This window comes from Castor canadensis, chromosome 3 (genome assembly GCF_047511655.1).
Source record: "Castor canadensis chromosome 3, mCasCan1.hap1v2, whole genome shotgun sequence".
Lineage (NCBI taxonomy): Eukaryota > Metazoa > Chordata > Mammalia > Rodentia > Castoridae > Castor > Castor canadensis.
This window is the reverse complement of record NC_133388.1, coordinates 72,671,712-72,695,528: the sequence shown is the minus strand read 5'-3', so window position 1 is coordinate 72,695,528 and position 23,817 is coordinate 72,671,712. Positions and strand designations below refer to the sequence as shown.

Genomic DNA, 23,817 nt, shown 5'->3' with positions numbered 1-23,817 from the left:
TGAACCCACTGCATTGGATAATAACTTTATTTCCTGCTTGGGTTGGATTAGAATCTTGCTAGGTGTAGAGAAGGCCAATATGGCAATTAGTGTTTTTTTTTTTTTTTTTTTTGTAAGAACTGACATGTGGAAATAGGATAGGAAAGATATGATAGATCAATGAAGGAGAGATTTTTAAATTTTTTATGAAAGATATTTTTCACCTTTAAAAAAACTACTTTCCCAGAAAGCCCTTTAAATCCAGCATTCCAGGAAGCTAGCCTGCTAGTTGAAATATATATATGCATTTACCCTAGCATGTCTTAGAAGCATTACTTCAAATGGGAAGCAGTCTGAACAATCATTTAAACCAATGTATTTAAAACTATGATTGTATTGTCAAGAAATTTTGCATGTTCACAGTCACAAAAGTGTAGGGGGTATTCAGCTTTGTATCTCAGCAGAAAAAAAAGTGATCACTTGCAGCTTGACTGTCCCTCCCTCTTCAATGGTAATTGTGAATGCCCAGCTCTGTAGATGTAGAATGAGAAGACTTTTCAGAGAAATATTACTTTTCATAGGACTTTGTCCATAATAACAGACTTTCAGTTATTTTGAGTAAGAAAGGCATAAGATTTCTTCTTCACAAGCTCATACCTCTTAGTGTCTGAATCCTCAAGTTATTTTTAAAACTTGGTGAGGATAAGGGTGAGAAATTATTTCACTTGTAAGTGACCAGCTATGTTTTCTCTGCTCTATAGTCAGTATGTACCATCATTCCAGTATGTAAGTACCATCATTCACATTAATTCTCTTACAACTCTCTGCCAATCTATAGATGAACAGATTAACACAGCCTCTTCTTAAAATGACATGATAGGTGAGAATGCTTCTTGTAACACAAGGACCAGGATCCAGTCACCAGCATCTCATTATTATAAACAGTAATGATGGATCTGGACTTTGGAACATTAGCATGGCTGGAACTGCCTTGCTGGAGAAAGGTTCATTATAAATATTGACTGTAATTCCCTTTTTAATTAAAAAAAAAGTTCCAGCCATCTTGCAACCATGAACTGAGTCACAAGGGGAACCAGGAAGAGAATGTAGAATCTTTAGAACAAGCTTCCAAACTGGATAATGATGAGCTGTGCCTGGCCTGCAGCTGTTTTTTATGGGTCCAGGTCAGGCTTCTGGGACATGCTGTTGCTAGGGCCCTGTACTTAGGACTCACACTTGGTTTAATGTTTTGCAGTTGTTATCTTGAAATTATTTTTTTGAATCAGGGGCTCAGTACCTGTGTAAAATGTAGCCAGTCCTTCATAGCCCTTATGGTATTACTGAGTCCTGTAGGTTTTTGCATTTTGAGGCTCCCACCATCCCCCAGCTCTAGAACAATTCAAACAGAAATTATAGAGCTTCAAATCTTCAGGACCATTGTTATTAAAACAAGCCAGAGAAAAGCCCTCCCTGCATGACAATTCAGCAGTGTGCACAGTAATTCAGCGGCATTTCCTTTATAGGCAATGAGGGACATATTACATTATACCTGAAGATGTTTGGTAGGTCAGGTTTATTTGTCACCACCATTGCTTTCAGGGGAGAAATTAAATCTTCTTTGCAAAGCAAACTAATTAACCATCCTATTGGTTCGATGCTTATATTAATTCTCCTGCCCTTTGTTTACTATTTGATTACTTTTATTACCTTCTTTGTTTAACTCTCATTTGAATTATGCAACGTATTTATGCTCGTTGGATAAATTTTTTTTTTTAGCATTATCCTTTTTTTTTCCTATTCCCTCTCCCCAGGAGGCTGAGGGCCTATAATATGAGGTTATATTACTGCAGGAAGAGCTCACATTTTTTTAATTAAAGAGGGAATTATAGTCAATATTTATAATGAACCTTTCTCCAGCAAGGCAGTTCCAGCCATGCTAATGTTCAAAAGTCCAGATCCACCATTACTGTTTATAATAATGAGATGCTGGTGATTGGATCCTGGTCCTTGTGTTAGAGGCCTATCATCTCACCTATCATGTCAGAGTGGCAAGAGGCTGTGTTAATCTGTTCATCTATAGATTGGCAGAGAGTTGTAAGAGAATTAATGTAAATGATGGTACTTACTGCACAGAAAAAAGTAACCTTTTTCTTCTTTTCTTGACTATGTGAATAAACAGGAACTGGACACATCTATAAGGAGCTCTTGTCACCTCTTGAAAGCCCAAGGGTAGAATCCTCTGCAAGGACTGAGCCCCAAGAACTCACAGCTTTGCTCTCTACCCTTTAACAGTCCAGATGCCACCATGTCCATCATTGTACAAACCAGAAAACCAGCCATTTCAAGATAATTTCACCAGTACTCAACAATCAACAAGCAGCTACCATGTGCAAGATCAGTAGGCTAAAGGAAACATTTTACAAATAAGGACAACCACAGGGACACACAAATATATTACTTGGAGAGCTTGTCACAGATTCAAGAGTGTTTTCTGGGCTCTGCTTACAAACAGTCCTGGTTAGTTCTTCCTTTGTTCTTGACATAGCCTGGGATGAAGCTTCAGGCATATCTGTGGTTGCCTTCTTATCTTCTGTTGTTTTCATTCAACTTCTTGATTTAATTTTTTTTTTTCCTAATAACCTTCACTAGGTAATCATTGCCTTTGCTGCCCACTCAAAATCATTGTTTTTTACTCTGGTCTCAGTTTTTTCAATCTTTAGTGCTCATGGTTTGTTTCTACCCTCCTATCATTGTCACCTTCCAAGGCAGTTCTAAGCCCACCACACTCCTCACTACCGGCAACCCCCTCACTTTTTATTCTATGCCACTTTTTATTCCCGTTACATTAGCATAAAAACAGCCTATCTCACATCTTCTCTGATATACCCCTTGTGAAGTAACCTACTTGCACTTAGCTTTTAATAGTTAATTCAAATACTGCCCCATGTTCAATATGATTTTCTTATTTGTGTGAATTAAAAGGGAATGATCCTTTAAAATTCATCTGTCACTCTTGCAGGCAGTCTGTGTGGAGATCAACTGGTAATAACTAAAACAGCAGAGCTACCTGTGGTAGAAAACCATTTACAAAGACGAAAATGTGTGCAAATGTAGTTTGTTTTTTTTAATTGCTCCTTAATGATATTTTTACATTTAACTTTAATTAAAAATAAATAAAAATAAGGGGGTGTATTGAGAAGGTGGGCAGGACAGCAAAAAGCCAGAGAGATGCAGTTCTCCAGCCATGGCTAGGAGTGGCATGCAGCTTCAAAATACTATAGAGAAACACCTGCCTCACAAGGGCAGCTGCTCCAACAAACAGACGAATCTGAGAGCAAATGAGAACAACCACAAAGCAGGTGCGATTGCTCTGAGAACTAATAAGGAATCAGACTGATATATTAAGGCACTAATTTAGTAATGAATAATTGATAATATAATTTTTAAACATCGAATATTTGATTACATTGAAAAGGAATAGATTGAGAGGCAGAAGACCAAGAAAAAGATTACATAATCAGCTTAAGAAGAGACACATTTTACTTTGCTATTTTAAAATTAGTTTTCCTTTTATTCTTTTCTCTGATTAGTATTATTTGGTTTGTTTGTCATGGAGGTGAATAAATCTATATATTTAGTTTTACTTTTTAAAAATTATTCTTTAAGGAAATAATAGAAATCATCATGATCTCTAGAATAATGTTTATGTTTGGCTCTTAAATCTTTAACACCAGTCTTTCCTAAATAATTCATATGTCAAGATACCCTAACTAGGAAGTAGTAAATTCAGTGCTGTCAACAAGCTTGATGAAAAAACAAAATGTTTCTTTTTAAAAAATGGCCTAGAACCTCAACTGGTAATGGAAAGGACACATTAACAAACCTAAAATGATTTTTTTTTTTTTTTTTGCAGTAGCTTGTACCAAGTGACAGTTTCTATTTTGGGTTTTGGAATCCTAAACTCTAACACTAGTTGATTCCCACAATCTTTGGGGAGCACATTAGTAGTAGGAGAGGTAGGCAGGGGATGGGCAATACCTTTGGAACAGTAGTCTTTTTTCCCTTCTCGATTCACTCTCCCTCTAGACATTGTGCCTAAACAGTGGATGAAAAACAAATAAAGCCTGGCAGAATGGATTTTGGAGCTAAGTGTATTTGCTTTTGATTCATAGCTTTTAAATTATTAGATCTGAGATCTTGAGGTTCTTAGAGTTTTAGTTTCCCCAAATATAAAATAAGTAAAATGAAGTATTCTATGTAAAGTTATTGGCACAAAGTGGGCATTTGATGCATGAAAGTTGTTATTATTTTGCCTACTCAGAAATAGTGGGATATGATTATTATTCTTCCCAACAAGAAAATTTTATTTCTTTTCAACGTCAATCCTGAAACCAAGGATATCACTTTTAGAGCTTGTATTAGCAGAAAGAAAACCCTTCAAAGTATTTTAAATGCTTATACTCTACCAAGCCATATATATGATCTCATTTAATTTCCTTTCCTTGCTTAATTTTTCTCCATAGCATTTACCACCATCTGCAACTACATATTTTACTTATTTATTATTGGTTTATTTTCCCCTTGTATAATGTAAGTTGTGCAAGGGCAGAGATTTTTGTCTATTTTGCTCATTGATCTTTTCTTATTCCTAGAATAGTTCCTAACACATGATACATGCTGAATAAATATTTGTTGCAAGATTGAATTAATCCACAAAACTGTATGACGGAGGCAATATGATTATATTCAGGGTATAGAAAATTAATTCTCTTTTGCAGGGATCCTTTTCAAGATGCTAAACCCCCCTCGAATTATTCTTGCTATGACAGATAGCATGCCAAGAAGCCTTGTTGTTGATGGCTAGGGCATCATGTATCAGCTGATCATTCTGAATTCTTCCGCTGAAAATAGGGACAGTGCCTGGGTGGCACTGATGTTCTCTTCTCTAAAGGATCTTTATGAGGGAGCTAGGGTATTGTAGGTCATTTGAAGGGTATATTGATTTTTCTAAGGTGGTTGCCTCCTTCTCTTGTTAATGAATTTGAATCTCCTGTAGGAACAGTTATTTTTTAAAATTTATTAGCATACTAGAGTTGTACTGGGGGTACACTGTGACATTTACAAAGGTGTTTTTAATATATCCTAGTTAGATTCACTCCCTCCATATTCTCCTTTACTCTTCCTCCTCCTCTTCTTCGAATAGTTTCAACAGTTCTCATTGTTCCATTTTCATATGTGATTATACTTTTACCATATTTGCCCTTTCCTTGTGCCTTCCCCCTACCACTGGTGCCAACCCCTGGACAGGATTTGTTTTACCTTCCTGGCTTTCATTTCTTTAAAGACATTTTTGCTTGTTTATGATGGTTATAGAGAGAATTTCATTGTGACATTTCCATATATGTATATATATATATATATGTATGTATGTATTTCCAAATTGGTTCATCTCCTCCATTATTTTTCTTTCTACCTTAGTCCCTTTCTTTTGGATATTTCAACAGGTTTGCCTATTCCATATTCTTACTTGTATAGAAAGTGCATCAACCATAATCACCTTCTTTACTTTACCCTTCCCCTCCGATTGGTGCTCTCTCCTTAATATTATCTGCTTTACATTCTTGTCCTTCATTGTTTAGGTGTCTGTTTGTTGCTCATTGGGATTTTTGCCTTGTTATTTTACCTGTAAATGTACTGTGCTTAAGTCAATCTAATCTCTTCTGTTGCATTTTTTCACTCTTTTCCCTCATCCCGTGTTGTTCAACAGTTTTCAGTGTGTTTTGTTGTGTCTTGTTCCTACACATATGTGATCTATTTCATTATCACTTACTATATTTCTTTCCTTCTTTACCTCATCTCTTAGTCTCCAATACCAGTCCCACTTTTATGTGGAGGGAGAGAGGAAAGGAGGGAGGGAGGGAGGGGGAGAGAGAAAGGGAGAACATATATCATATATATTATATATACATATATGTATGATATTGCTTATATTTGTATTGGGCCTATATTTCACATATGAGAGAGAACATGAGGCCTTTGGCTTTCTGAACCTGGCTACTTCACTTAAGATGATGTTCTCTATCTCTATCCATTTACCTGCAAATGATAAAATTTCATTCTTTGTGACTGAATAAAATTCCATTATATATAAATACCACATTTTCTTAATCCATTCATCAGTAGTGGGGCATCTTAGCTGTTTCCATAGCTTAGCTATTGGGAATAATTCTATAATAAACATGGGTATGCAAGTGCCTTTATTATAACCTGACTTATATTCCTTTGGGTGTTTCCCTAGGAATGATATTGCTGGATCATATGGCAGTTCTATTTTTTGTTTTTTGGGGAGACTCCACACTGTTTTCCATAGTGGTTGTACTAATTTACATTCCCACCAACAGTGGATAAGGGTTCCTTTTCCCCACATCCTCGCCAACATTTATTGTGTTCTTGATGATAGCCATTCTAACAGGAGTGAGGTGGAATCTTAATTTGGTTTTGATTTTGCATTTCCTTTATGGCCAGGGATGTTTACCATTTCATGTGATTTTTGGCTATTTGTACTTCTTCCTTTGAAAAAGCTCTAATAATAGGGTTATTTGTTCTCCATTAAATCATGGGTCCTTAGTCGTAAATCTGATTGATGGGTTAGTGGATTTTGAAGGAATATTTATCTTATTATATTTACATATGTGATTATAATATATCTTAGTTAGATTTACCCCCTACATTGTTCTCCCTTCCCTTCTTCCCCCTTCTTAGAACAATTTCAACAGGTTTCATTATTCTATTTTCATATATGAATACAAAGTACAGACACCATATTCACCCTCATTGACCCTTTCCTCATACTCTACACCACCCGAGATACTCCACTGCCAGAAAAGAACTGTTTGACCCTCTTGTCCTTCATTTTAAAAAAAGTGTACATTGATAGCCCAAGGGGGTTTTGCCTTGGCATTTCAGACATGCATATACCATGCTTTAACTTCTTTATGACCCTTCTCCCCTGGTATTCAGCAGCCTGTAGTGCACTGCATTGTTATGTTTATATAGGTAGAATTTTCCCATTCTCTAACACTCTCTTTCCCTCTCCAGCCTCCTATAGTCCCCTCAGACAGACCCACTAGTACATTAATACTATTTTGTTCTCTCTCTCTCTCTCTCTATGTATTTATTTGATATATGATCATATATGTATTTATGTACACATTTAATTTGAAAGAATCTTTGGTGAAAGCACCTAATAGAGAGAATGATAAGCCATTGCAGTCAGCCTTTCCCTATTACTATTAAAATTGTTCTAATGAGAAATATAGCAGAGTGTAGGAACATAATGTTACAGTTGTTTGACCAAAACATTCATATATCCTCATGAACGAGGGAAACAATTAAGATAGCTGATTTCTGATATTTATTTTTAATTGGAGGCAAACTATTCTTTAGTAGTGGTCATCTACAGCTGAATTTTGCACCAAACATGTATTTTAAATGTCATGCTTTTGAACTGAGTATTTATTTCTTAAGGAGCAGATGTGAGATTCTTTTTCTTGAAATTCAAACCACTTTTGACAGCATGCTATTTTTAAAATATCTTCCTCTTTCAAAAGACAAACTATATCCAAAAGCAATTAGAAAAACATCCTAGGAGAAAGCAGTGTTCTGGTTTTACTATAATAATGGACTGAATAAGAAAATGTAATGCAGTTAGAATTTAAAACTCAGTGTTTTTATTTTATGATCATAAAAATAATGTTTACTTTATCAGCATCATCATGCTACAAGATAAATATTATACATTGTAAGAATTTTCTTACATCTGTAACACATGGCTTGGCCAGTTACAACACACAGGGACATTATGGTGTTCAAGTAGCTTGTTACTCTAATCTATTTCAGAGAGCCCACAACTGGTAAAATGAAAGGGTTAAATTTAAGTGAACTTTGTCTCCTTTTAGCTTTAATGTTTTATGCCTCTCTTACAGTGCTGTAATTTTTGTTATTCAGCCTTGTGATTTTTTTTTTTAAGATAATAAGGAAAATCTATTGTTTTATGCTACAAGAGGTCCAGAACCAGGGAGGTTCCACATCTGGTTATTTTAGAAGCTCAGTGACATCAAAGATGTAAGGAAGTATAGGCCCCAAAAGTAACCACGTGGAGAGGAGTGATCTGGCCAAGAGATTCTTTATTGCCAGGTGGGAGAGGGAGAGAGCAGAGAGAGCCAAGAGAGAGAGGAGAGAGAGGGGCAGGGGCTTAACTACCCCTCAGTGGGACTCAGCATGATCTGATTGGTTAGGATCTTATGGTTCATGCTGATTGGAGGTTGGGGCAGAAGGAGGATTCAAGCTAGACTTGAGGCAGAACTGTGACCCTGGGAGGCAGGACTGTGACCCAGGAAAACAGAAGCTTAAGGGTGCAGTAAGAGCTGAAACCTATTGGCGCCATTATTGCCAACACTCCTCCCTTTTTTGTTTGTTAAGGAAGGGGGGCGTTGTGTTCGCTCTGGCTTCTTTGAGCTGGCAAGGGGCAGCGTAGGGGAAGGGAGGGTCAGTTGGCAAATGGCGTTGGGGTAGTGAGTCTTATAATGGCATACACCCAGGCTCCAAAGGTGAAAATTTCCTCCTCCCTGAAGTTGATGAAGGTCCCTTGTAGCCATAGGTCATAAATGGCCTCGAGCCAATCCTCTGAGCCGTGAATGGCAGGTATCAGCCAACTATCCTAGCGTTTTGGAGAGGTTGGTATCCCTGGAGGTACAGCTGGTTAAACTTTGATTAGCAATAGCAGACATGCAGTGTGATACAAGGGAGGAAGCTTAAGAATAGGAGAGCAAGAACATAGGCATTAGGATGGGCACTGGCCAGGAGAACCACTGTGAAATGCTGTTCCCTAGACAATTTCAAGAGTCCTCCAATTCCCTTCTCCATTTTTCTAACTGTTTCTTGAGAGGTGCCGCCATTGGGGGAACCCATTGAGCTTGACAGCAGTGGGTGTCATGAGAATGACCAGATGAGGGCTGGTCCATCGAAGTCCCAATGGAGAGGGTAGAATATCCTTTTGGAGAACAAGATGCCCTGGTTTAACAGAAATTGTTATAGGGTGGGGCAGGATCTGGTCTGCATGCTCTCTGAGAAGTTCCCTGAGAAGGCAGGTAGTCAGCCAGAGGAGCAGAGTCTATTGAAGTCAAGTTTTCTAAGAGAAATGGGTGGCCATACATTATGTAAGACCCAGATAGGAATATTAGGAGGAGCATAAAAAGGTGTCTGTTCTGGGACTACCTACCTAGGGATCTAAATTCTGCAAAATCCTATAACTGCCAGGAAAACTGTAAGCTGTCTTATGGTATGGGGGTTGGGAAACAGAAGATTGGATTGATGCATTTATGACTCAGGGAGTGAGTCTGTCCCTTTAAGGCCACACCTAGGTAGGTGACCTGTGGGAGGCAGGAACTGTCAGGATTTAAATGTAACACTCTTGGATAAAAGAGAGTTTTAGCTCATTATTTTATATAAATTGACACTTTGAACCTTTTAAATGTTTGTACCATATTTAGATAAAGTATAACATAACACTTTTACAAGGTGGTCATTTAAGACACATAAGCAAATATATAAATGAACTCTGATTTAGTAGTACTTAAAGCTCGACAAGATCAGCAGAAAACACGAATAATTTCTTTGATAAAATCTTTCTCTGTAATGGTTTTTTGTAGATGTTACTCAGAGCAGAACAATATTAAGATAGCCTTGTTATTTCATAGACATAGAGGATTTGATTTTAGTTTGACATGACCCTAAAAATCTTTTAGGCAACTCCTAGATTATATTCAACTTTAATTTTATCACACATCAAACTTTTTTATTATACACTTTTAAAACTTACTCAGACCTTCATACAACATACTAAACCCTTTGATGGTTTGTCCTTATCCTTTATATCCCTTCTCATCCAAAAACCCATTCCTTTTTTCTTTAACTTCTCAAAAAATACATTTATTACCTATCCCGTTGTTTACTTTGTAACTTATATTTTAAAATTAACTTTTATGAGAATTTTAAATTTATTGTAGGGGCTGGAGCAACTCATTAGTAGCCCTTGTTGTTTTTGGGAATAGGCATAAGGCCTCATGTCCCTCAAGCTTGAGAGGATATTGTTTTGGGTGTGGAAACTGTGAGGGATTTTTGAGTTTTATTTGAATAGGGAGGGCCGTCCTGGCTCACCCTACACTCATCTCATCAGTCCACACTGTGGAATCTCTTTGTTCCTGAAGGAGGGGGCAGCAGAGATAGCTGCCTGGGGGGAGAAGAATTGAACTTTTAATTGAGATAGTAAATCCCATCCCAGCAGGGACACTGGAGTTTCAGGTACTATGGGGAAAGAGTGACAGAAGAGGAGGTCTCCCCAAGAGCAGGCCAGAGGCCAGGTAAACTAGTGCTCCAGGGGCTGGCCAGATTTGCCCCAAATGATAACTTTTGTCATTGGACCAGGGACCAGGAGAAAAAGGTAAAACAGAGAAATGGGCTCCACTGTCTAGAAGGAAAATGGCCTTTTGTTTTTCTGTCATTATGGTTCCTCAACATTGATGCCAAGAAGTGGAGTGTGGCCAGGAGGCTTGGACCCATCAATCCATAGAAGGTGGCACCTCGCCTTCCATCTGGAGGTGGGGGCACTTAGACCTCCAGTGGTTACCCTTGCAGAGGGCAGGGTCCCATTTGGGGGTGGGGCTGTCTCCCGGGCTGTCCCCCCTTAAGCATTCTCTGCAGAAGTGCCCCTCCTGTCCACCACGGTAGCAAGTTCAGGATATAGGCCCCAGTTGGGTGGGGCCCTCTCTGAGAGCAGCAATGAGGCCATGGTGTCTCTTATCTTTTTCTCTCCTGTTAGGAAGGTCCCGGACATACAGACATAGCCATAAATACAGACATGGCTGGCTGTATTACTTGTTTCAATGACTTTTCCCTTCAGCCACAGTCTGAGTTTTTATGAATATCTGGGGCTGACTGTTAGGAATTTATCTTTGAGGAGAACCTCTCTTACCTGTGACTCTGAGTCCACCATGGTATGCTTTCTGATAGGTTGTTGCTATAAAGTAAAGTTGTTATTTTACATTGACACCTGACACTCTGGAGAGCAAATATCTGAACTGTTCTGGGCCTCAGTTTCCTCACTTGAAGAATGAGGGATCTGGTCTAGGTTAAACTGTTTTTCCACTATGAGATGGCTGAAGTGACATTAATGCCACTTATCTTCTTTACTAGTTTTTATTTTTTTAGTAATGCTGGGGAATTGAACCCAGGGCTTTGCACATGCTGGGCAGACATTCTCCCATCGAGCTACTTCCTCAGCCCCAAGTATTATTATTATTATTTTTACTTTGGTTGTACTGGGCTTGAGCTCAGGACTTTCTGCTTGTAAAGTGACACCCTACTGCTTGAGACATATAATCATTTCCAACCTGAGTGGCCTGGGCCCGAACCCATTGCTTTTCTAATGAGAGAAATTTGTATAGGGGGCCTCAGTTTACTTTTTTTTTTTTTTTTTTACTTTTATAGAAAAGGTCTAATTGGAGTATGGTATTGTAATTTAAGGAACCCTGTGAAGGCCACTTCTCTTGGTCACCCGAGGCATACTGAGGCCAGGCCTCAGTACAAAGCTTCCAGCATCTACCAGCCAAAGACTGGGAAGATGCAGGTCCCATCTAGAAAGAACAAAACGTTAGGATCCTGTCTGTTAGCCAACAGCAGGCAGCCTCTTTAATAAAGGCTACCTTTTTAACAAAGAAATCATTTGTAAAGTTAGAGAAGGGCATTCAGAGGGCATTTCAGGCCAATAACAGGGCCATACGGGACAACTAGTGTTAATATTTGGAGGGAAAAATTTATGCTGAGATCAAACAAAGGTATAGAAAATTCTAAATGAGAAATTTTGAGAACACAGTAATGTCTATTTAGTTATTTCTGGAACTATAACCTTGAGCTAACAATTGACTTACAAGGGCTGGGTCTGATGCCCCAAGGTGTGAGGTGGGGCTAGAAGCAGGACTTGTGCAAGGCACCACTCCCTCCACACACACCTGGGACAAATGACCCTGACTGCCTAGGTCTGATCCTGCGGCCTGTCGCCCCTCCCCCCTTCCTGTGTACTCTGCGTGCGTTTATTCTAGGGGAAGTGGCCACGGGCCACAGCCATCACCATTGCCATGTGTGGCTGGTGGCCCAGGATTTGCTGGGTCCTCTCTATGGATTTTCTTAGCTATGGCAGGCATTTTTGCTGTATCCAGAAGCTGGAATCCTGTGCACAGTTGCGCCTGTTTGCTTTCCCTCCTCTCCTTGTGGGGGTGGAGCTGGAGCGTAAGCATGGCAGCTGCAGGTTTTTGTAAGCGCTTTTGTAAAGCAGCTGATGTAAAGTTACTTTAGACTGAGAGGCCTGGCAAACTAGTTGGAATAGCTTAAGTCATAAGGTACCAGGCTACAGGTTTTTCATGGGAGGCAGGGTCCCAGTAAGCCCAGGGAGGGGAAGGCAGACAGAGACAGAGGACACGTGGGAGGAGATAGGTATGGTAAGCAGTGCAAGAAGTCTGTTTACATGGGGAAGGAGGAGATTTGGAGAGGGATTGGCTGATTTAGAAACTGGTTTACAGGCTGATAGAATCTACGCAGGGGAACAGAAAGTACAGAGGGAGGATTTGAAGTCAGAGAGCCGGATTTAGATGGAGGTATGAAAAGGCTTGGACATAATGGAATCTCTCCCCATCATCCCAATCACTCACAGTAGTTATATGTCCCGTAAAAGGTTGGGATTTAAAGACCCGAAAAGGGGCCAGTGATTTTGGTTGTCTAAAGGATAAGTGGGCCAGATTTGAGTGCAAAAGCAGATCAAATTTTTGGTTTTATATCTGGGGTCAAACCCAAGGTGTCTAAATTATTGAGGAGGCATCTCAATGGGGAGTCAGATGGCAGAGAAGATGTAGAGGCACCCATTATGAGGGACCTGGTCCTGGAATGGGAGTGGAGGATATGTACTGTGGAGCATCCTTGCGCAGCACAAATATCCAAGAAAACACAAAGCGCACATGACCCAGCTGTCACTGAGTTCAGGTGGTTTGCAGGCCAGAGGCTGGTGGCTTGGATTACCTAGGCCTAGGTTTTGTAGGGTCCCAGACCCTGTAAAATCCAAACCCTGTGGAGAAGGGGATCCCTCTACTGTCTGAGCCACCCAGAGATAGCCCAAAGCATGGGAAGTGTTCTAAAACCCAGAGACACCAAAGGGAGAAACCTCAAAGGGAGCCCAAGAAGGGTAGGTGGACTCACCAAAGAATGTCCAGTGTTGGATGCAAGCGAGGGTGGTCGGGAGGATGAGTCCTGGCCAGTCACGTCCTCAGGGTGGTTGTGGGGTGAGTTGGAATGGGGGTCCCACCAGGATTAGTGGGGAGCCTCCATCTGAGTCATGGCACCAAATGGAAGGAAATATAGGCCCCAAAAGTGACCATGTGGAGAGGAGTGATCTGGCCAAGAGATTCTTTATTGCCAGGTGGGAGAGGGAGAGAGCAGAGAGAGCCAAGAGAGAGAGGAGAGAGAGGGGCAGGGGCTTAACTACCCCTCAGTGGGACTCAGCATGATCTGATTGGTTAGGATCTTATGGTTCATGCTGATTGGAGGTTGGGGCAGAAGGAGGATTCAAGCTAGACTTGAGGCAGGACTGTGACCCTGGGAGGCAGGACTGTGACCCAGGAAAACAGAAGCTTAAGGGTGCAGTAAGAGCTGAAACCTATCGGCACCATTATTGCCAACAAAAGATATAGATTCTTTCCATCTGTCTTTTTGGATTTTCTTTTTTTTTTTTAATTTTTATTTTATTCATATGTGCATACAATGTTTGGGTCATTTCTCCCCCACACCCTGCTCCCTCCCTTACCTTCCCTTACCCCTCGCTACCCAGCAGAAACTATTCTGCTCTTCTCTCTAATTTTGTTGAAGAGAGAGTATAAGCAATAATAGGAAGGTCCAAGGGTTTTTGCTAGTTGAGATAAGGATAGCTATACAGGGAGTTGACATGCATTGATTTCCTGTACATATGTGTTACTTTCTAAGTTAATTCTTCTTGAACTAACCTTTTCTCTAGTTCCTGGTCCCCTTCTCCTATTGGCCTCAGTTGCTTTAAAGTATCTGCATTAGTTTCTCTGCATTGAGGGCAACAAATGCTATCTAGTTTTTTGGGTGTCTTACCTATCCTCATACCTTCCTTGTGTGCTCTCACTTTATCATGTTTTGAAAAGAGTATTTTAAATTTGCTTAGTGCTCTCATATAGATAAAAATATATTTTAATTTATTATCTTTGTTCAGGCTGCTATAATATAAAAGTATAAGATAGGTAGAACTATATATATATATATTGCAGTGCTGGGGATCAAACCTAGGGCCTGTACATAGTATATACTAGGAAAGCACTATACTACTGAGCTATATCTCTAGCCTAAACTGGTGGCTTATAAATAACAGAAATGTATTTCTCACAGTTCTGGAAGTTAGGAAGTCCAATATCCAGGTGGTATAGATTTGGTGTCTGTGGGAGTTCGTGTTTGGTTCATAGAAACACCTTCTAGCTGTGTCTTCACACGATGGAAGGAGCAAGTGTTCTCTCTTTGACCTCCTTTATATGGATATTCATGAGCATTATATTCTCAGGACTGAATTACCTCCCAAAAGGCCCACCTCCAAATACCAATACCTGGAGGTTAGGATTTCAACTTAGGAATTTTGGGAACAGTCAGACAATAGTATTTACATATCATTTATATTTCACACTTGTGTGTTTCTTTAGTTTGTCCTTCTTAATACTCTTGGTGGTCAACTTACAGTCAACATATAAGATTTTAATTAAACAAATAAGTTATTTTCTTTCACAGTATATTTTTTCTAGTTTCCTTATCTTGCAAATCTGTGCATTTTCTATTTGTTCTTTCTCTTTACCAACAACATATATCTTCATTTAGTGATCTGGGTAGAATATTTGGTTCTTTTCTACCCTTTCTATTGGATGTGGAGTCCCTTTGGAAATTCACACTGCTGCTCTGACATTTATATGTGCTTTCGTTTTGTTGAACCATATGGCATTCTCATTTTTGTAGTTAAGAATGGCCAAATACTAGCAGCTTCCTGTGGTTCAACCAAATAATTTGTTTTTTTATCATAACATTGCTAGTCTTTACTATATTCATAGCTCAGTGATGAGAGTCAGTCCTTAAATGAGCAAGTGAGGCTGTGCAGAATGTTCAAGGGCCTTGGGAAAGATAGGTCTGGGATTGATTTCTGCTTTTCTGCTATCAACATTGTAATCTTGGCAAGTTGCTCAACTTTGCTGAGCTTCAGTGTCCTCATTTGTCAAATGGAAATAAAATGACTGTCTTGCAAGTTTGCTGAGAATGCCCATGGTTTCTAGAATGGTGCCCAGCATGGGTTTGGCACTCAATAAATGGTCATGGTACTGTTACTAGTAACCCTCATAGTATTCCTCAGTCATAAATACCTAAATGTACAGCTGTAAAAACAAAGAAAAATAGATTTAAATAGACTAAAAGAGGAATGGTCATAAGAAGGGGCAAACTGCTGGAAAGAGGAGTTCTTCCTGATAGCATGGCTTGGTGTGTCATGTCTGCTAGAACACTGTACACTTTTGACAAGGTTTTCAAAGGACATTTTTGAGGACAACAGATAAGTTCTTTTTCATGCCATTGTCAACTATTTCTGAAGCGATAATTTTGTAATTCAGTTCACATCTGAAAATTTGCTTTATTTATTGTGGACTGGGGATTGAACTCAGGGCCTCCCACATGCTAGGCTGGCACTCCACCACTTGAGCCATGTTCTATTCCTTTTGCTTTTGGCTTGTTTTTCAAATAAAGTCTTGAGCTAACTTTGACCTGGCCAGCCTCAAACCTCAATCCTCCTACCTATGCCTCCTGAGTAGCTGGGATTACAGATATGTGCCAGCACAACCGCCTATATTTTATTTTTTAGAGAAATGATAACAAACTTCTGTAAAGAAAACTAGAGGCTATCAAACATTCTGTGTTTATAACAAATAGATTTCAAATTTTGTTCTGTAAAATCCTTTTTTTTTTTTTGTGGTACTGGGTTTTGAACTCAGGGCCTCACGCTTGCCACTTGAGCCATATGCCCTGTAAAATTCTTTCAGTTGAAAAACGTTTAATGTTTTATTTAGTCAAAAATGATTTTCATGAGACCATGAGTCTAGTCCTACACTGGAAGAGACAAATCTTATGTCTCCTTCTTTTGTCTGGGTGATCTAGGTTTGTTGATGGCTTTTCCTATGAAGAAGGAGAATGCTGATAACTCATAAATTCAGATTTCTAGCCTTTTGCTATTTTTCCTAAGAGTCAAAATTGTATTTCTCCTGGTTTCTGCTGTCTTTTCCTGAATCTTCCACAGATACCTTTATAATGCACACCTCAAATTATCTCATTCTTTACCCCATTCCAAACCTATTTCTCTTTTTGAACTCCCTGCCTGGAATAAAACACCCACTATCATTCTGTCTCTCCACATTATTACTTGTACTCTTGCAGTCAAGATACAAAAATACAAAAAAATTACAATCAGAGTACACAATTTCAGTGCTGGGGAAGTGACTCAAGTGGTAGAGCGCCTGCCTAATAAGCATGAGGCTCTGAGTTCAAGCTCCAATACAGTGTGGGGAAAGAGGCTTGAACAGGATATAGAAGGGCTTTTCATGAAATGGCTGTGTACAAGAATATTTATGTATCAAAATTTATTTTTTGTATGTTTTCTTTCTAAGTTGGGAAAATGTTTCTACAGAAAAAAATTTAGGGCCCAATGAGTAAGTAAGTAAAATCACATTTAAAACTTATAACATTGTCAAGTGAAATTCTACATTTTAAAATGTGCACTTCCCTAACACAGATTCAATGCATAAAGTCTAATGTGTACTTAAGTATTAAAATGATCTATACAGTTAACTTCATACTGTACCCACAGATAATGAATGCACAAGCAGACACAGGAGCAATTCATCCACAAAATTGCTTGGAGGGCTTTTCATGTATCTTCTCAACAACTCTGAAGGTTATAAAGGATGGAAGTTGAGAATTTCCTTAAGGCAATTTGATCACACACAATTTTCAAGTTCTTTTGGGGAGTCATAGTAACCACCTAAGAAGTTTGAGGTGGTAATTTTTGCTCTTCCACAACCTTGATACCAAGTTTAACAAATGCAAGGCTCACACCAAAATCTGCCACACATAGAGAGATTTAGTAGACTGGCATTCATTTGCAAAGCAAGCACAGCATATTTCATACAACCTGATTGGTAGGTTTGGTGAACTCCCATTTCTATTTTCTTTTAGGTGTTTCAAGTATATATTGAGTAAGAGCTTTACTTGAGGTAGAATTTTGCATCCTTTAGTACACATCATGCAATCAGAAGACCTTCCAAACTGAGCTGGGGGTAGAACACCTGACTAGCATGCACAAGGCCCTGAGTGTCACCAGTACAGAGAGAGAGGAAAGAAAGAATGAAGGAAGGAAGGAAGGAAGGAAGGAAGGTCTTTTAAACCAGTGGTAGAGATAGACAGGGGTAGATTAATTATGGATTGAGTCTTTGACAACATCCCAAAGGGGTGCAAAGTCAAGGCATCAGAGGATTCTTATTCTGTCTTCTTGCAAGTGTTTCTAAATTATTTTAGCTCACCCATGTCTTAGATACCTTTAATTCTACCAAGTAAAATCCATTTCTAACTTTTAGCTTGCTAAATTAATGTTTATTGATTCAGGTGGGAGTGAGTTCACCCCCATTCTGACATAATGCTGCCTAGCATATACCCTCATTCATACTGTGCATTCCAGGTATCACTTTAGCTCACTTGGTCTAGAATTGAAACTTCAATTAATTGGCATACATATCGCACTAATTATATTGAAGTATTTTGAAGTAAATTATAGATCTTACGACACTGGCTTATCATGTCACAGACATCGCAGCTTGTGACTTAAGCTTTTCCCAAAGTCTCTCGTCTGGTAAGAGATGAATGGGAAGGCTAAGCCATGTGTAAATGACTCTCAACTCCATGCCCCCTTTGTAATACCAATGCAAATAACCCTAGGACTACTTCCAGGTCGTCCTCCTGGGATTAAAGTCACGCTGCCCCTTTGGTGACTTTGTAATGAAGTCTGAAGTTTAGTTAATAGTAATATTCCAATGTTAAAAGATAAGGAATCTCCTGTTGGTCTGGTCTCTCCTGCACCTTAGACTCTCCTGTTCCTTAGAAGAGAAAGGACAATCCCTACCAGAATTGTGAGGCTTTATTTAAATTCCCAGAAGCTGGCTTTGTTTCCTGTGGTTCTTACAATTCTTTTCCTCAAGGAAATTGTGATACATTTTCCAGGGGCTGGAGAACACATGGTCCCTGAGAGCCATGACCGAAACCAGGTTAAATTTTACGTAGTGCTCCCTACCCAACAACTCTGCAAAGCCCAGTCCTCCCCATAGGGCCACTGCTATCAGTTTCTAACTCATAAAAGGAACTCTCTGTTACTCAATAAGAATATGGTATTTGATATAATAGGAAATTTTATTTTATTTATTTATTGTTATGGTACTGGGGTTTGAACTCAGGGCCTTGTGCTTGCTAAGCAGGTGCTCTACCACTTGAGTCATGCCAACAGCTCTTTTTGCTTTGGCTATTTTTCAGATAGGGTCTCACCATTTTCGTTTGGGATGGCTTAGACTGCAAATTTGATACTTATCCTTCCCTAATGTGTATCACCATTCCAAGCTTATTGATTAAGATGAGGTCTTGCTAATTTTTTGCCCAGGCTGACCTCAAACTGCAATCCTCCCCATCTCTACATCCAGAGTAACTGGGATTACAGGCATGAAACACTGTGCCCTACAAATAATATGTACAGTAGGGATTATTTGAAAACACTTTTTACATATCTGTAAGACAATATTTAATTCCAAAAAGATGACTTTGCAGTATTTCAAAACAACAGATGTTTTGAGCAGAAATTCAAAACTAAATTCTAGGCAGGCACCCTATCACTTGAGCCACTCCACCAGCCCAACTAGATTCTATTAGGTATCAAGTACACTTAATTTGTATGTGGGAATGCTTTTTAAAAATTGCCCTTCAAGATATTTCATTTAAAGTTAAAAGATTAAAAATCAAATGACTTTTTTTTGCCACAGAGTCTTTTGATTTTATAGCTCTTCACAAATGCTCAGAAAGGAAATAAAAAACGTTTTATGATCAAAGAATGCATGCTCCTGGACTAAGGATGGAGGAATGTGTATTTCTTAGGCTAATGTGGTCCCATGCCGCAGAAATTCAAAAATATCTATGGGCATGTTAGGGCTTGATGTAATGATTAGTGATTTTGGATCAGAATTGGGAAATTCCAAATTTATTATAATAAATGTACATCATAACAACAATAATGATGTTACTTTCTTCCAACTGTTCTTGTATAGAATCCACGAACTGGTTAGTGGATTCTATACACTATTTCATTCTTCAGTAAAATTAATCAGGGTTTCTTGGTATAATTGCTAATTCTAGGACCAGGCCAAGGAAAAATTCAAGATTAGCATGAGAATCATATAGTTTGAGAAAATAAGGAAGTGTTCAAAAAAAACAAAAGAATGGGCATTTCAAAGGGGAGACAAGAGACAAGGTGAAAGAGCTTCTACCAGCTAAATTTAATAATATAGTATTGAGTTGTAACTTAAAGTATAAAATAAATACACATTAGCACATACTTCTAAACATAAGTGATGAATAAATAAACTAACAGAGGAGAAGAGACAAATATTCCTTATGGAAGAACTTCAAATTATATATGTAAGTGCTCCCATATTTAGGAGGAAGAGATGAACCTACCCCTGAGGGTGGGCAAGACTTGATGATTTGCTTTTACAGAATGGGTAGGGAAAGGGAAATATAGTAGCTTTACAGTGGAAAAACCTGAAAAACATGACCTTAACCAAATGATGACAGTTAATGTTATCAGTGATGATGTGTGAATATCCTTTACCCCTGATATGTTGAGATGAGATAAGACTTTATCTCATCTTTGTGATTTTCTTCTCCCAAATCCATAACCCCATTCTAATCATGAGAAAAACACTAGAAAAATCCATCCTGGGGACATTTTACCTGGTAATTGGCCTATATTCCTCAAGTCTGTCAAGTCATGAAAAATAAGGAAAGCATATTGTTATTGATCAGAGGAGACTAAGTGGGGATAAATGACAACTAAAGGTACTCTTGATTATGTCCTTGGACAGAAGGAGGACATTAATGGAAAAACTGGTAAAGCTGAAATAAAGTGGGGAGTTTGATTAATAGTAATGTACCAAGATCAATTTTCTGGTTTTTACACATGTACTTTGGTAATGTAGCATGTTAACAATGGAGGAAACAGGATGAGGATTATTATTGGAACTCTCTATATTACCTTTGTAACTTTTCTGTAACTATAAAATTATTCCAAAATAAAGTTTATTAAATGAATGAGTGAGTATATATAATACACATATATAAAAAATTGAATCAGAGTATTATAGAAAATTAAAACTTAAAAATTCCTTCTTCTCTGAGTAGAAACTCTAAGCCTACTCTATTCCAAACACACAAGTAGATGGTTTAACAATTTGGTAAGTACACTTTGAAAGTGTATAACTGGAATCTTGCTCTTCATTCTGTCCTTTGGTTTTTTATCTATTACATTTGGTTTCAAAAAAGATTGTAATAATGTAATTTTCTGCACTATTTTTAAATGTTTATGAGAGAATATACTACCATAAAGGTATTAAACTTTTGAGTTTACATCTATACTTTAAGTCTTTTAGATATACTTCGTACAGATATTAAATAAAGTTTCCTTTCTTTCTTCTTCCAGCGTAGAAGCCTAAAAGAATCTTTTAGGCATTTTAAAATTTTTGTCATGTTGCACAATATTATTATGAGCTGTGCTCTAAAAAATAGTATTTAATAATTGTGAAATTTAAGGAACAAAGACTAAAAAATAAATTTTTTAATTATTTAGAAAAATAGAAGTAGTAAAGATGTCAAAAGTTGATCACTTTGTGGATGGGTGCTAGCTGAAGTGGTTAGTTTTCGAAATTGAATATATGACACACATGTGCACAAATATATGGCTTAACAGCATTACTTCATAGAGGGTCAAGTAGGATAAGAATTATCTCTTTGATTATCTATGTCCAGAGCCAAAGAAGTGACTAATTGGAATAGTTAATAAGGTTGTTTTCCATCTCTGTAACACAGCCAGAGTTGAGACTTTTGCTTGGGTCTGTCGGCATGCCTCCTGTCTCTGCTGTAGAAGCTGCGAAGGCTTAGACAGCAATGGCCATGGGTTCCTGTGAGACCTTGGAGGATTCTGGGGTGGAGTGGGGTCTTCAGCATACTCCTCAGGTCTTTTTTCCTATCATAGCCAGTTCTCTACCATTCCCAGCTGCGTTTGTAAGCCCTTGACTCATCAGCCTCGCTCTGCTATTCTAAACTTCCTATTTCTTAAACAATGAAGTTAATTCTTAAACTCCCCTGCAGAGAAAAGTGATAGAAATCTCTTCCACATCCTACCTCTCTGGTATGGACCAACAAAATGGAACATCTTTCTTTAACTCTGGAGTTTATGAAAAGTGATAATATATTATCAAAATATTTTGAAAGTCAGAAGGCAATGTGCCTACTCCCTGCTCTGCCACTATTGTGGACAGTGTTGTGTCATTGGGCAATTTACTTAAAACTTGTAAATTTTTATATCCCCATTCTGTGAAGTGGGGATAATTAGAATTATTTTTATACTCTCCAGTATTAAAAGATAATGCATGTTGTCTGGCACAATAAATGCCTGGCTTGGCACGTGGCAATAGTAACTTCTTTCTGTTCAGATTCAACTCACTTTCCACAGCTCATCTAGATCTTAAACTTCTATTGCTTCAAGTCCTTCCTCTATCTATGAAAATGCTCAAATCTCTTCTAGGTTGAAAATAAGCAAAACCAAAAACTCTCCCTTGATTCCACCTTTCTTACTGTTATTCACATTCTCTTTTTTTTCAGCCAAGCTTTTTGGCAGAATAGGACACTGCTGCACTCTAAGTCAGCTCCTAGACAACAGCAGTCTAGATTCTGGGCCCCTTACACTGAGACTGCTCTCACTAAGGTTGCCAGCAAGATTCCATGAAGTGGACATATGCTTTTACTTATCTAGCATCCTTTTCTGGTGATGTGTACCATCTCAGGGAGCTGCCCTCATCAGTGGATCTTGATTTAACTGTCAGTTCAGGTGCCCTTTTCTTTCCCAGCCCTGAAGTGGACACAAGAATCTGCAAGTCAGGCCAGGCTGGCAAGTCCGGGGGTGCGGGGGAGGAGGGCAGGGAATGACAGCTGTTGGCATTTCTTTCTTGCTTCCCTACCCCTAACATTTTCTTTTCTGTTTTTTTATGGACTAATTCTTCAATTTTACCTTGGAATCTGTGATTCTTCTCATAGTCCTTCAATATATTTGTTTTTGTTTTTGCTAGTTCTACTGCTTACAGCAAAAGAACACTGATGCAGGTCTTAATTGGTAAATTAAAGGGAAACATATCAGTCCTCATATAATTTATTTTCTAACATTGTTGAACATCATCCTTGCAACTTTCTGTTTTGTAAATCCTTCAATGTTGTGCTGTCCTGGTTCTTCTCTTCTCGTACTTTTCCTGATTATTCTTATTCCTGCCTTGTTCCAAGCCCCATTACCAATGTTTATTTCTCAGGTTTCCTTTCTTGGTTTCATTCTCACACTAACTCAGGGGTTCTTGAATTATGCCACAGACTTTCTGGTAGAAGGGGAGGCCTATTGATCCCTTCTCTGGATAATGTTTCTAAGTGTATTGAGTAAAATGCATAGAATTATAAAGCAAGTGAATTACACCAAAATGAAATTGTAAAATACTTCTAAAAATGGAAGCATAGTAATATGAATAGTAATATGAGTGATTTTTTTATTAATACACTAAATAACAATATCCAATAGTGGGTCTACTGACTACTAAAATACTGAAACAGTAATGAGTATGAGCACTCCTTCAAAATATCTTTAATAACTATAATGTGATTTGAAAAATTTGGGATTTATACTGGTGATCATGGGTGTTGTGACTTTTTCACAGGAACTGCTAATATTTCCAGGATTTGTTGCCTATATTTGTAACTGAAGATAATTGAGGATAATTTTAGTTAGCAAAAACAAAGTTGTAATTTTCTCACTTTTAAGTTCTCAGTCTTCCTGAATTCTATTCACAGGTCCTTTAGAAGTCCAAGCAGTCAACTGAAGAATCTCTGCCTAAGCCCTCTGAGAAAGGTTTTCATCCATGCCATTGCTTTCTGCTACTATTCATATCAGATTTATCCTTTTCCAGATTGCTATATCCAGTGATTCTCCCCAAATAGACACTTAATAAGTATACACCCAAGTTTCCTTTTACACCTCTTTTTCCTGCCAGGATTTTCTTATCTCTCATCTGTTCTGGTTAACTTCCAGTATTGTATCTTCACAAAGCTGCCAGAATGATCATTCTAAAAAGCTGGTATGTTCTAAAATCTGAGCATATTATTTCCTTATGTAAGGTCCTCAGTGAATCTCTTTTGGCTACAGAGTTCTTTGCATGGTATGAAAAGCCCTGTAAGGCAATGTCATGATTTCCAACTCTTACCATATTTTTCTCTATCCTCCATTCACTCTCTGCCTTTTGCAGGCACAACTTGCTTTAACCATATAACATATTTGGAACTTCCTGA

The 23,817-nt window shown here is 38.3% G+C and overlaps 1 protein-coding gene across 4 annotated transcripts in view; it reads left to right on the top strand.

Annotated features, from left to right (window-relative positions):
* The window catches only part of Akap6 (A-kinase anchoring protein 6), a 515,042-nt gene that overhangs the window by 4,551 nt on the left and 486,674 nt on the right, over nucleotides 1-23,817 (top strand). The gene's annotated exons all lie outside the window — the stretch shown is intronic.